At 44.7% G+C, this 12,979-nt stretch overlaps 1 long non-coding RNA gene and 1 pseudogene across 1 annotated transcript in view; both read left to right on the top strand.

Moving 5' to 3' along the window:
- Positions 1–2,298, top strand: part of LOC114619447 — a 58,896-nt gene extending 56,598 nt beyond the window's left edge. The window contains exon 3 of the long non-coding RNA XR_003711150.1: positions 2,056–2,298. This is a non-coding gene — a long non-coding RNA (uncharacterized LOC114619447). The remainder of the gene's footprint in view (positions 1–2,055) is intronic.
- Positions 287–1,639, top strand: LOC114619446 (annotated as a pseudogene).
- Positions 2,299–12,979: the final 10,681 nt, after the last annotated feature.

Here is a 12,979-nt window from a genome sequence, read left to right as displayed (position 1 = left end):
TGAGGAAGAGACTCTGCTCCTGGCTGCCTGGAGCAGAGTCTCCTCCTGGCTAACCCTGGATCAAGATGGCGCTCCTCCAGCACCAAGTCTGCCTGCCTGCATGATGCCACGCTTCCCACCATGATGATAATGGAATGAACTAGGAAAGTAAGTCAGCAGCATAAGTTTGCCTTTCTAAGAGCTGCCTTGGAGCAGGTTCTCTTACATTGACCGCCTAAGAGTCGCACTGTAAGAAGCAACACCTCTGTGCCTCTGCCATCCGCTTGGCAGCCGCGAAGCAGCAGCCATGTGTGAGTGCATCTCCATCCACGTTGGCCAGGGTGGTGCCCAGACTGGCAGTGCCTGCTGGAAGCTCTACTGCCTGGAATGTGGAGTCCTGCCTGATGGCCACATGCCAAGTGATAAGACCATGGTGGGGTTGGGGGGGGAGATGACTCCTTCAACACCTTCTTCAGTGAGACAGGAGCTGGCAAGCTTGTGTCCTGGGCAGTGTTCGTGGACCTGCAACTCACAGCCATTGATGAATTTCTCACTGGCACCTACCGACAACTCTTTCTACCCATCACAGGCAAGGAAGATGCTGCCAATAACTATACCCATGACTACCATACCATTGGCAAGGAGATCGTTGATATTGTCTTGGACAGAATTCGGGAGCTGGCTGACCAGTGCACAGGTCTCCAGGGTTTCTTGGTTTTCCACAGCTTTGGCAGGGGAACTGGCTCTGGGTTCATCTCCCTGCTGATGGAGCTGCTCTCTGTTGATTACGGAAAGAAGTCCAAACTGGAGTTCTCCATTTACCCAGCCCCCCAGATTTCCACTGCTGTGGTTGAACCCTACAATTCCATCCTCACCACCCACACCACCCTGGAGCACACTGATTGTGCCTTCATGGTAGACAATGAGGCCATCTATGACATCTGTTGTAGAAACCTTGACATTGAGAGCCCAACCTACACTAACCTAAACAGGTTAATACGTCAAATTGTGTCTTTCATCACTGCTTCCCTCAGATTTGATAGGGCCCTGAATGTTGATCTGACAGAATTCCAGACCAACCTGGTACCCGATCCTCTTATCCACTTCCTTCTGGCCACTTATGGCCCTGTCATCTCTGCTGAGAATGCCTACCATGAGCAGCTTTCTATAGCAGAGATAACCAATGCCTGCTTTGAGTCAGCCAACCAGATGGTGACATGGTGATCCTCGCCATGGTAGATACATGGCTTGCTGCCTGCTGTATTGTGGTGATGTGGTTCCCAAAGATGTCAATGCTGACATTGCCACTATCAAGACTAAGTGTACCATCCAGTTTGTGGACTGAGGCCCCACTGGCTTCAAGGTTGGCCTTAATTACCAGCCTCCCACTGTAGTACCTGGTGGTGACCTGGTCAAGGTCCAGAGAGCTTTGTGTGTGCTGTACACTACAGCCATTGCTGAGGCCTGGGCCCACCTAGATCACACGTTTGATCTGATGTATGCCAATCATGCCTTTGTGCACTGGTATGTGTGTAAGGGCATGGAGGAGGGGGAGTTCTCTGAGGACCGTGAAGACATGGCTGCCCTAGAGAAGGATTATGAGGAGGTTAGTGTGGATTCTGTTGAAGGCGAGGGTGAGGAAGAAAGAGAGGAATACTAAATTAAATGCCACAAGGTGCTGCTTTCACAGGGATGTTTATTCTGTTTCAACACAGAAAGTTGTGGTCTGATCAGTTCATTTGTATGTGGCAATGTGTGCTTTCATAGAGTTACTGACTTAAGCTTTAAATATGAATGATTTGTCACTTCAAGCCGTCCACTTCACTGATGGGTTTTAAATGAAAAAAAAAAAAAAAAAGAGTTGCCTTGGTCATGGTGTCTCTTCACAGCAATAGAACCCAAGCTAAGACAGGAAGAAAAGGTTCATTCGGCTTAGACTTCTACATCACAGTTCATCATCAAAGGAAGTCAAGACAGGAACTCAAACAGGGCAGGAACCTGGAGGCAGGAACTGATGCACAGGCCATGAAGGGGTGCTGCTTTCTAGGTTGCTTACTATGCTTTTTTTTTTTATAGAGCCCAGAACCACCAGTCCAGTCATGACCCCGCCCACAATAGGTTGTACTCTTCCCACATCAATCACTAAGAAGATGCTCTACAGCCCCAACTCATGGAAGCATTTTCTCAATTGTTCCATGACTCTAGCCAGGATCAAGTTGATCTACAGCTAGCCAGCACAGCAAGTGAGTGACACTGTCAATAGGACAAAACGACAACCAACAAATTGGGAAAAGATCTTTACCAATCCTACATCTGATAGAGGGCTAATATCCAATATATACAAAGAACTCAAGAAATTAGACTCCAGGCACCCAAATTACCCTATTAAAAAATGGGGTATAGAGCTTAACAAAGAATTTTCAATGGAAGAAACTCGAATGGCCGAGAAGCACCTAAAGAAATGTTCAGTGTCCTTAGTCATCAGGGAAATGCAAATCAAAACAACTCTGAGATTCCATCTCACACCAGTCAGAATGGCTAAGATTAAGAACTCAGGTGATAGTAGATGCTGGCGAGGGTGTGGAGAAAGAGGAACACTCCTCCATTGTTGGTGGGACTGCAAGATGGTGCAACCACTTTGGAAATCAATCTGGCGGTTCCTCAGAAAATTGGACATAGCATTACCTGAGGATCCAGCTATACCACTCCTAGGCATATACCCAGAAGATGCTCGAACATATAACAAGGACATATGCTCAACTATGTTCATAGCAGCCTTATTTATAATAGCCAGGAGCTGGAAAGAACCCAGATGTCCTTCAACTGAGGAATGGATTCAAAAAATGTGGTATATTTACACAATGGAGTATTACTCAGCTATTAAAAACAATGAATTCGAGAGGTTCCTAGGTAAATGGATGGAACTAGAAATTATCATCCTGAGTGAAGTAAGCCAATCACAAAAGAAGACACATGGTATTCACTCACTGATTATTGGTTATTAGCCCAGAACCTTGAAATGCCCAAGATGCAACTCACAGGCCACATGAAGCTCATAAAAAAGGAAGACCAAGTGGGGGTGATTCGGTCCTTCTTAGAAGGAGCAACAAAATACTCAAGGGAGCAAATATGGAGACAAAGTGAGGGACAGAAACTGAAGGAGGGGCCATTTGAAGACCTTTCCACCTGAGTATCCATCCCATGTGCAGTCACCAAAGGTAGATGCTGATGTGGAAGACAGGAAGTGCATGCTGATAAGGGGCTGATATGGATGTCTCCTCAGAGGCCTTCAAGAGTCTGACATATTCAGAGGCAGATGCTCACAACTAGCCATTGAACTGATCATGAGGTTCTCAATGGAGGAGTTAGAGTGAGGACTGAAGGAGCTGAAAGGGTTTGTGGCACCATGAGGAGAGCAACAAAACCAACCAACCACAGCTCCCAGGGTCCTAACCACCAGCCTGGGAGCACTTATGGAGGGATCCAGGGCTTCAGCTGAATATGTAAGAGTGGAGGGCCCTGCCGGGCACAGGTGGAAGATGAGATCCTTGACTTCATGAAGGCTGGATGCCCCAGGGGGTGGGAATTTTGAGGGTGGGGAAGTGGGAGTGGGGAGGGTAGGAGGGAGTTACATCCACGGAGAAGAAGGAGGAGGGGTAAGGGGATGGGGGGTTCCCGGGTGGGTGGGGGATGGGGTAAGGGGATAACATATGAAATGTAAATAAAATATCCAATAAAAAAAAAGAATGTAATATATAATTCAGGTAGTGACAGGAAATGAGAAGAAAATGAAGCAGGGAGCCAATAGGGAAAGAGAGGAGGAAGCTCTGTAAGGTGTCATTTCACGGAGATAACGTTAGAGAAAATATGTCAGTTTCAGTGATATGAAAGGGTAAGGCATAGATCTGCTTTCCAGGGAAGAGTAATGGAGCTACCTTGTGCTGGGTAGCTTTTGCCAGCTCGACACAGAATGGAGTCACCTGGTGAGGTAGTTAGAATGTAATTGGCTCCCGTAGGCCCACAGGGAGTGGAACTATTGGGAGATGTGGCCTAGTTGCTGTAGGTGTGGCCTTGCTGGAGGAAGTGTGTCACTGTGGGGGTGGGCTTTGAGGCCTCATACCCTCAAGCTATGTCCAGTGTGAAACACAGACACATTTTACTGCCTACAGATGAGGATGTAAAACTCTCAGCCCCTTCTCATCACCATGTCTACCTGTATGCCGAAATGGTGATAATGGAGTAAACCTCTGAAACTGCTAAGCCAGCCTCAATTAACTGTTTCCCTCTCTAAGAGCTGCTGTGGTCACAGTGTCTCTTCAAAGCAATAGAAACCCTAAGACACCCGGGAAGGGGAAATCTCAATCGAAGAATTGCTTGTCCTGTGGATTTCTCTGTAAAGGCATTTTCTTGATTGGTGATTGATGTGGGAAAGTCCAACCCACTATAAGGAGGTAGTCCCAGGTTGTTAAAGAAAGCAGGCAGAGTAAGCTGTGGAAAGCAAGCCAGTAAGCAGTGATTCTCCATGGTCTCCTTTAGTTCCTGCCTCCAGGTTCCTGCCTTGACTTCCTTTGGTGAAAGACTGTTACCTGGAATAAAACCTTTCCTCCCAAGGTTGCTTTGATCATGATATTTGCCGTAGCAGCAGAGAAGACAAAGCCCATGAAGGCTTTCAAGAGAGAAAGAGCTTGGTGAGTCAGTGGAAAGAAAGTGGCTGCTAGGACTAAGGCAAAGTGAGCAAGTGAGCAAGCAGGAGAGAGAAGGCTAGTCCATGCACAGTTTAGAATTTGGGTTCTATTCTCAGCCTATCTGGAAGCCATTGGATATTTCCTTCCCATAGGAACTGATTCACAGTTACAAAGCTCACTTAGGCTGCCTTTAAGGAGGAGAAGACAGCCTAGAACAAGTTGAAAGTAGAAGGAAGTAGGCAGCAGAGGGAGAGGGATTCTATAGAAAAACATGGTCCTAGTTCAGCTGGTGGTAAGTCTTGAGAAAGAATTGCATTATAGATGTGGTGAGTGTCTAGGGGTTTGCATAGGCCTGAGGAGCCAAGGAATCAAGGAAGTGTCCTAGATTTTGGTTGCAGCATCTCAGTGGCTGGACATGCCTGATCCTTATGTGGAGAAGACAGGAAAGTTTGAAAAGTAAACAGCTTCATATTCATATTATAAATACTTAAAGATGATGTCAGTATTTGATACTTTTGATACACCAGTCTGTGTGGATGAGCTATTGACTATGGAATGTCCCCCACCCCCTGCATTTGATCACTGAGTCCCCAGCTCACAGTTCTGTTATTGAGTTGTACAAACTTTGTGTATGTGCTTTTTGTGTGGGTGTAGGTACACATATGTGTGTAGATGCAGTGTAGAGACCAGAGGTCAACCTTGGCTATCACTCCTTGTTGTTGACTACCTTGTATTTTTGAAATAAGGTCTTTTATTGGTCTGAAACTTGCCAAGTAGGCTGTGCTGGCTGCGAGAGAGCCCTCAAGTTTTCCTTAGTACTAGAATCACAGATGTGCCTTATAGCCAGCTTTTTTAAAAAAACAATTTATTATTTATTGTACTGTGCATGTGCATGTCTGTGTGCTGGTACCCATGGAAGCCAGAAGAATACATCATATTTCCCTGTAGCTGGAGTTACTGGTGTTTTAAGCTACCTGATGTGGATGCTCAGAACCAAACTCTAGGCTTTTGCACGAACAGTATGTACTCTTAACTACTGAACAATTTCTACAGACCTTGTTGCTGACGACTCCTCCTCCTCCTCCTCCTTCTCCTCCTTCTCCTCCCTTTCCTCCCTTCCCTCCCTTCTTCCCTCCCTCCTTCCCTCCCTTCCTCCCTCCCTTCCTCACTCCCTTCCTTCTTTCCTTCCTTTCTTCCAAATGTGATTTCTAGAGTATCAAAGTCTAGATCTCATGCTTGCAGGGCAAGCCCTTTACAATCTGAACAATCACCCTAGCCTGAGCTTAAAATTGAAAATAGACCCAAGATGTGGAACTTTAAAGAATTGAGGCACAGTCATTGAGAGTAGACCTGGGGTCACAGCTTACATCATCTGACTGCCAAGGCTATGGAGCCATCTGCCCTAGGAGCTCCTGCTACCCTCTGTCCTAAACTATGAGCCAGAACAAACTTCTCTTCCTTCAGGTTGCTTCTTGTCAGGTATGTGGTCACAGCGATGAGGAGAGTAACAGATATCATAGGTTTGTGATATTTCTCCATATGGTCCAAGGTTAAAGTCATATTCATCCTTCAAGGACCACTCCCCATGCTCTCTCTTCTCTGTTTTTTTGCTCTTGGGACTGTCACCCTTCCTTTTGACTTCATAGAGTGTGGCATTTAAATCTCGCTAAATAAGCACGTCAGCTTCTTTATTAGACAATTCTACCCTTGAAAGAAAGGACATCCATTATTTTTTGGGGGTTACTTGATTCTGGACTCGTTTGCACATGTGAGAATAACCATGAGCCAGTTAGAGTACTGGACAGAATTGGAAGTCACAGAGGAGAGGGTCAAACCGAGTAAGAAAGAAAGCTGAAGAGTTATATAAGTTAAGAAGGGCTCGGGTTCTATCTCTAGTTCTGCTCTCTGTAGCACTCCAGGCTCTGGTTGACTCCACCCTACTGCTGCTGCTGTTCTTGGTGACCATCCCATGGTACTGGTATCTCCAAGTTGCTGGAGTCTTTCACTGTAACTAGGCTCCACCAATAACCGCCCATAAGCTCCCTTCATGGTGCCAAGCTTCAGCTTCTTTGCATGACTCCTTCAGTCCTGGGCAGTCAACTGCAACTGAGTTTGTGCCTTCACCAATGGCTTTCCCTGGGCACTCACAGTGTCAGGTCTCAACTGCTATCCATGACCTCTTCATGTTGTCAGAACTAGTACTACCTGGATGACATGTTACCAAGTCCAGCTGAAGCATGAGGTATGTATGTTCTTGGCTGTCTCTGGAACACAGCTTCTTTGTATTCTCAGAAAACACTTCTCAAAAGATTTCACCTCAAGGGTTGACGCTGGTCTCCTTTTAATCGACTCTAATTTCTTAGCTCCAGCTGATCAGGATTGCTTGTCCTAGTAGTCTCTTCTATTCTTGATTCTAAAGCCAGAGCCACATGGCCAAAGCTGACGAAAAACAAGCTCTGCTGCTTGCTGGAGCTGGAACATGGCTCCTTTGTTCTATTACATTGTCACCATCTCACTATCTCACTATCTCACTATCTATCTATCTATCTATCTATCTATCTATGTTTGTTTCATCCCAACTGTAGCTTCTCTCCCTCCACTCTTCCCACTCCTCCCTCCACCTCCCCTCTCCCTCTCATTCCCTTCTCCCTTTCTCTTCAGAAAAGGACAGGTCTCCCATGGATACCAACCAGCCATGGCACATCAAGTTGCAGGAAGACTAGGCATCTCCTCTCCTACTAAATCTAGAAGAGGCAACCCAATAGGAGAAAAGAGTCCCAAAGGCAGGCCACAGAGTCAGAGACAGCTTCTGTCCCCATTGTTAGGAGTCCCAAAAGAAGACCAAGCTGCACAACTATAATATATCTGCAGAGGGCCCAGGTCAGTCCCATGTAGGCTCCCTTGTTGGCTGTTTGGTGAACTGCCAACTTTTATTGGTTACTTTGTTTGAACATTTTGGTTTGGTTTTTCGAGACAGGGTTTCTCTGTGTAGTCCTGGCTGTCCTGGAACTCACTCTGTAGACCAGGCTAGCCTCGAACTCTCGAACTCAGAAATCCATCTGCCTCTGCCTCCCAAGTGCTAGGATTAAAGGCATGTGCCACCACCGCCCGGCTAGAAGCAGGGTCTTAAAACTCATGCTCACAGAGATACACTTCCTCCAACAAGGCCATACCTACTCTAACAAGGCCATACCTCGTAATAGTACCATAATCTGGCTCAAATATATTCAAACCACCATAGATATCTATTCAAAGACTGATTAGTATTACATGTCATTAACACTGGCACTCTTCTGTTTTCATTTTTGTCATATAAAGTCAACCCTGCCTGGTGTGGTGGTGCAGGTTTTTAATTCCTACACTTAAGGCAGAGGCAGGTAGATCTTAGTTCAAGGCCAGTCTGGACTATATAGAGAGTTCCCAGACAGTAAGAGTTACAAAGAGAATCCTGCCTCAAAAAAAAAAATCCAGTAAATAAACAAATAAACAAAAATAAGTAAACAAATAGAAGCAATCTTACAACATGATGACTTAAAATGACAACATTATTCCCCCCCCTTCCTCCTTCCCTCTCTTTTCAATTTAGAACTTGAGCTGGGATCCCTTGGTAATTCTGGCCTGGAGTAACTTGGCTGAACTTGTCTGGGCTCACTGTGATCCACTGGCAGGCCACTTGGGAAAATTGGGTTAAATTCCACAGGGTCTTCTCTGTGGTTTCAGCCTGGCCATCTTTATATGGTGGGAGAGCCAGATGAGTGAGAAAGGAATTATGCAATTCCATTCAAAGCCATTATTTTGAACTTCTCAATGTTGCTTCTGCCTCAAATTATCACACAAGGGAAGAGACAGATAAACTGCCTCTTATTAAAGGAATGACAAGAAGCAAGGTTAACTGCACAGAATGTAGATTCAGGAGGGGGCAAGAATGGTGGCTGCTTTAACAATATGTCAGCATGAATCAGGACATCTTTCCCTTAAGTACCAGAGACACTAACAAATTGTTTAAGTAATAAAGATACCTTTTAAACAAAATAAGCAAGAAGTTATTCCATTTTTAAGAAGCAGAATTGAGGCTTATTAAAAGGTGGTTTTAATTCTAGATTTTAAGCTTGAGAGTTAAAAGAAAGAAAGAGACTCTGCGGGATAAAGTTGTGAGCCCAGGTTGGCTTTTATTCTATTTCCCATCATTATTCTCAGTGTATTGGTTTTGGTCTTAACAATATGTCTTTGACAGTTGCTGCTTCCCTTAAAGATGGTAAAGTCCAGAGGAGGAAGATGGAATGCCTGTCTTTTAGAAATGAGAGAGGTCCATCTAGAGCAGTGTAAACATATCTTTTATTTACCTGATGTAACTGTCATCTCGGAGGCTTACTGCTGAATAAGCTCACCTTTTCTAGCTCTTTCTAAACTCTGACTGACTGGTTCAACTCAGCTGTTCTGGCTCAAACTCTTCTCCAAACTAACTGACTCAATCTACCCTCTCTGAGACTCTCAGTGAATTGCTCTGCTTGGTCTCATACTAGCATTGGCAATATATTCCAATCTTCTGGCTCCTCATTCTCTGGCTTATTCTGTCTTCACCTGTGTCTAGCCTCTGGATCCCCAGTTTTCCAGAGAGTTGAGCGTATCCTGTCTCTGACTCATTGGGTCAGATCTTTCCTTGATTGGTCAATTTGTTTGCCCCTCAGTTAGGCATCACTTTCAAGCAGGGTTGCTTCCTTCTGAAAACTAATCTGTTGTTAGGGATTAAAGGTGTGTACTACGGGTATGTCTGTATTCCAGCCAGAGGGATTAAAAGTATGCCATTTCAGCTGGACTGTACAGACCTAGAAGGGCTTTGGATATGATCCCTTGCTAGAACAGCCATGTTGCTAGATTAAAATTCCTCTACAGAGCAGTGGTTCTCAACCTTCCTAATGCTTTAGCCCTTTAATACAGTTAGTTCCTCATGTTGTTGTGACCACCAGCCATAACATTATTTTTGTTGCTACTCTGTAACTATAATTTTGCTACTGTTATGAATTGTAATGTAAATATCTCATATGGGATCCCTGTGGGGTATCGACCCACATGTTGAAAACTCCTAATCTAGAACATCCTTGCAACATTCCTATTTAGTCTTGCTACATCCTACCCTATGCCTGAGCATTGGCTGAATCACCAGAGGAGATAGTGGCCCTCATGCATAGATTTAGATTTACCCATCCAAAGTAGAGCAGTTAGGAATGCCAAGAGTAGGGGCAAGTAGTCTCACCAAGGAAGGTAGATTTGGGCTTATATTTCTGTATGTTACATAGTTGTGATGGTTTGTATATGCTCAGCCCAGGGAATGGTACTATTAGAAGGTGTGGCCCTGTTGGAGTAGGTGTGGCCCTATTAGAGTAGGTGTGGCCCTGTTGGAGTAGGTGTGGCCCTGTTGGAGTAGGTGTGGCCCTGTTGGAGTAGGTGTGGCCCTGTTGGAGTAGGTGTGGCTCTGTTGGAGTAGGTGTGGCTCTGTTGGGGTAGGTGTGGCTCTGTTGGGGTAGGTGTGGCTCTGTTGGGGTAGACTATGAGACCCTCATCCTAACTGCCTGGAAGCCAGTCTCCTGGCAGCCTTCAAATGAAGATGTAGAACTTTCATCTCCTCCAGTACCATGCCTGCCTGGATGCTACCATGCTCCTGCCTTGATGATAATGAACTGAACCTCTGAACCTGTAAGCCAGCCCCAATTAAATGTTGTTCTTATAAGAGTTGTCTTGGTCATGGTATCTGTTCACAGCAGTAAAACCCTAACTAAGACAATAGTTTACAATGTTTTATGTAAAAACAACAACCACAACAGCAAAAATGATAGATGGAAAGCATTTTGGCAGGAGGCAATATGGATACAGGAGATTGTCAAGTTACAATAAACAGTTTCTTCACAAAGCCTGGGGACCCAAGTCAAGATAGGAGGGGGAGAATCATCTCCACAAAGTTGCCTTCTGGCTTCCACATGAGTCCCTCAACACTAATCATAAACTTAACATTTTTTAAATGATTTATTTACTTTTGTTTTATGCTCATTGGTGTTTTGCCTGCGTCTGTATGAGGGTGTCTGATCCCCTAGAACTGGAGCTGTAGATAGTGGTGAGCAGCCATGTGGGTGCTGGAAATTGAATCCAGGTCCTCTGGAAGAGGAGCCAATGTTCTTAACCTCTGAGCCATGTCGGTAGCCCAGATAATAAACTTTTCTTTTTTTTAAGTCCATAGGACTCTTACTTTGACTCCCTGTGTTTGCTACTTGAGCTATGTAATAGGAAACAGTTATTTAAACCTGAGGGAACACTGTGGGCTGAGCTTCGCAGTTTTTGTACATGCGCCGTTCAACTGTGCAACATGATATAAAAGCAGGTGAAAGCTATGCAATTCTAATTCACAGAGCTGGTTTGTAAAGGTGAAAGACCCAATCTCGACACAGGGATTTTTAGGTAAAGTGAAAAGTTTACCTGTGGGCCAGTTGGATAGTTCCATTATTATGTTACAACTTAAGTATCTGCTTTCCCATTTCCCCTCTTTGTGAACTGCTTCCATTTCAAAAGCCTTCTTTCTTTCTACTGTGAAACCCAAGGCTGTGGGTAGTGAGTTCCACACGCTGGCTCGCTGTGAAATTTGCATTCCTCCTGCTGATTGGACAGGATTTGCTTATTAGCATGAGTGTGGGTGTGGTGGCGGTTGTCAATCATTTTGCCTATAATGTCTTAAATACCCTATATATGACTTTTAGAAACCATCCCACAATGCTTTTAAAGAATAATTAACACAGTGTGTGGTTGGTCAATGTTCAAATATTGGTAATAAAAGTATACATTTATTTTACAGTCTCTGGAGGAAGCAATATTTTGCTCTATTTGGGCTATGCAGCTGTGGTTGAGGTATTAGTGTATATAATTGATTATGTTAGGCAAATTTCAATCCCATCTTCTGATAAACGTTTTGAAATGCTGCCTGTGAGATAATGAGCAATGCAGGCACGGTAAAAGTGCCACCGAATTAAACAGAATTACTATATGCACTGGCAATTCCCCTCAACCATATGCTCAAAAAAATTAAAAGCAGGCATCTGGGTAGGTGTCTATACAGCAGAGTTTAGAGCAGTGTTGTTCACCAGTGCAGCTGAAGGCAGGGGCAAGCCAAGTGTCCCCTGACTGACAAATCAAATATGGTGACGACAATTAATTAAAAAGCAAACCATGGAGGGTGGGGAGGCTGGGGAGATGGCTCAGCAGAGTCCTGGCTGCTCTTCCAGAGGCCCTGGATTCAATTCCCAGCACCCACATGGCAGTTCACAACTGCCTGTAACCCCTGTTCCAGAGGATCCATTACCCTCACACAGGCATACATGCAGGCAAAACACCAATACACATAAAATAAAATAAATTATTAAAAAGCAAACTGCATTGCCCTTCATCAGGATGATGATCCAGCCACCAAAAGACCCAAACTGTGATTCATCACCTTTGTTATCTTGAGGTGGGAAGTCATATGTAAATTTATCCATATCCTATTGACTCTTAATATATTCATATCTTAATAAATAGTATACAAAACATTTTTAATTCAACAGTGTTCCCTTATTTTTGTTCTCAGAGATGGCAGGAAACCAGAAAAACTCAGTTGTAAATCACAGCATCCTTGGATGGAACAAATGTCTGTGGAACAGACAGATGTTAGATAGGAAAAAAGGAGGAAGTGTGTGGGTTTGGAGCCCCACCCCCCACCCCAGACCTTTCCCCTTGGCCTAGAATTCCCTTTGTGCACATAGCCTCTATCATGTTCCTTATGAAACCACTCTAGACAATACAGCAAGCGCTCAAAGAAGGGTTAGCAGCTCCTTGCATGCTTTCAGGGCATAGCATATCTTCCCTGGTAATCTTTTCATCTACATGATGGCAGTAATTGTGCCTCTTCCTCTTCTCTCCAGAGACCACTGAGCTTAGAAGAAGCCGAGTCTCTTTGTGCCTTACCACTGCTGTAAGGCATATCCACACAAGAAAAGCAGGGGGCTTAAAACAACGGACGTAGGCTTTTGCAGTTCCAGGGACTATTGAAGTCTGAAGTTAAGATGGGCAAGGTTAGTTCCTTTGGGAGACTCAAGAGACAAATTGTCCCAGTCCTCTCCTTGTTTTGGGTGGCTACCCCAAATCCCTTGTGTTCCTTGGGTTGTGGATACATCCTGCCCTCTTCCTCTCTGGACAGTTTTCTCATGTCTGTCTTCTGCCCTTATCTTTAAGTACACTTGCCATTTGACTCAGGGCCTGTGCTAAGCCAGGATGACCTCATCTCACAATGCATA

This window comes from Grammomys surdaster, unplaced genomic scaffold, assembly GCF_004785775.1.
Source record: "Grammomys surdaster isolate TR1022 unplaced genomic scaffold, NIH_TR_1.0 150, whole genome shotgun sequence".
In the NCBI taxonomy this organism is placed as follows: domain Eukaryota; kingdom Metazoa; phylum Chordata; class Mammalia; order Rodentia; family Muridae; genus Grammomys; species Grammomys surdaster.
This window is presented reverse-complemented; position numbering and strand designations above follow the sequence as displayed.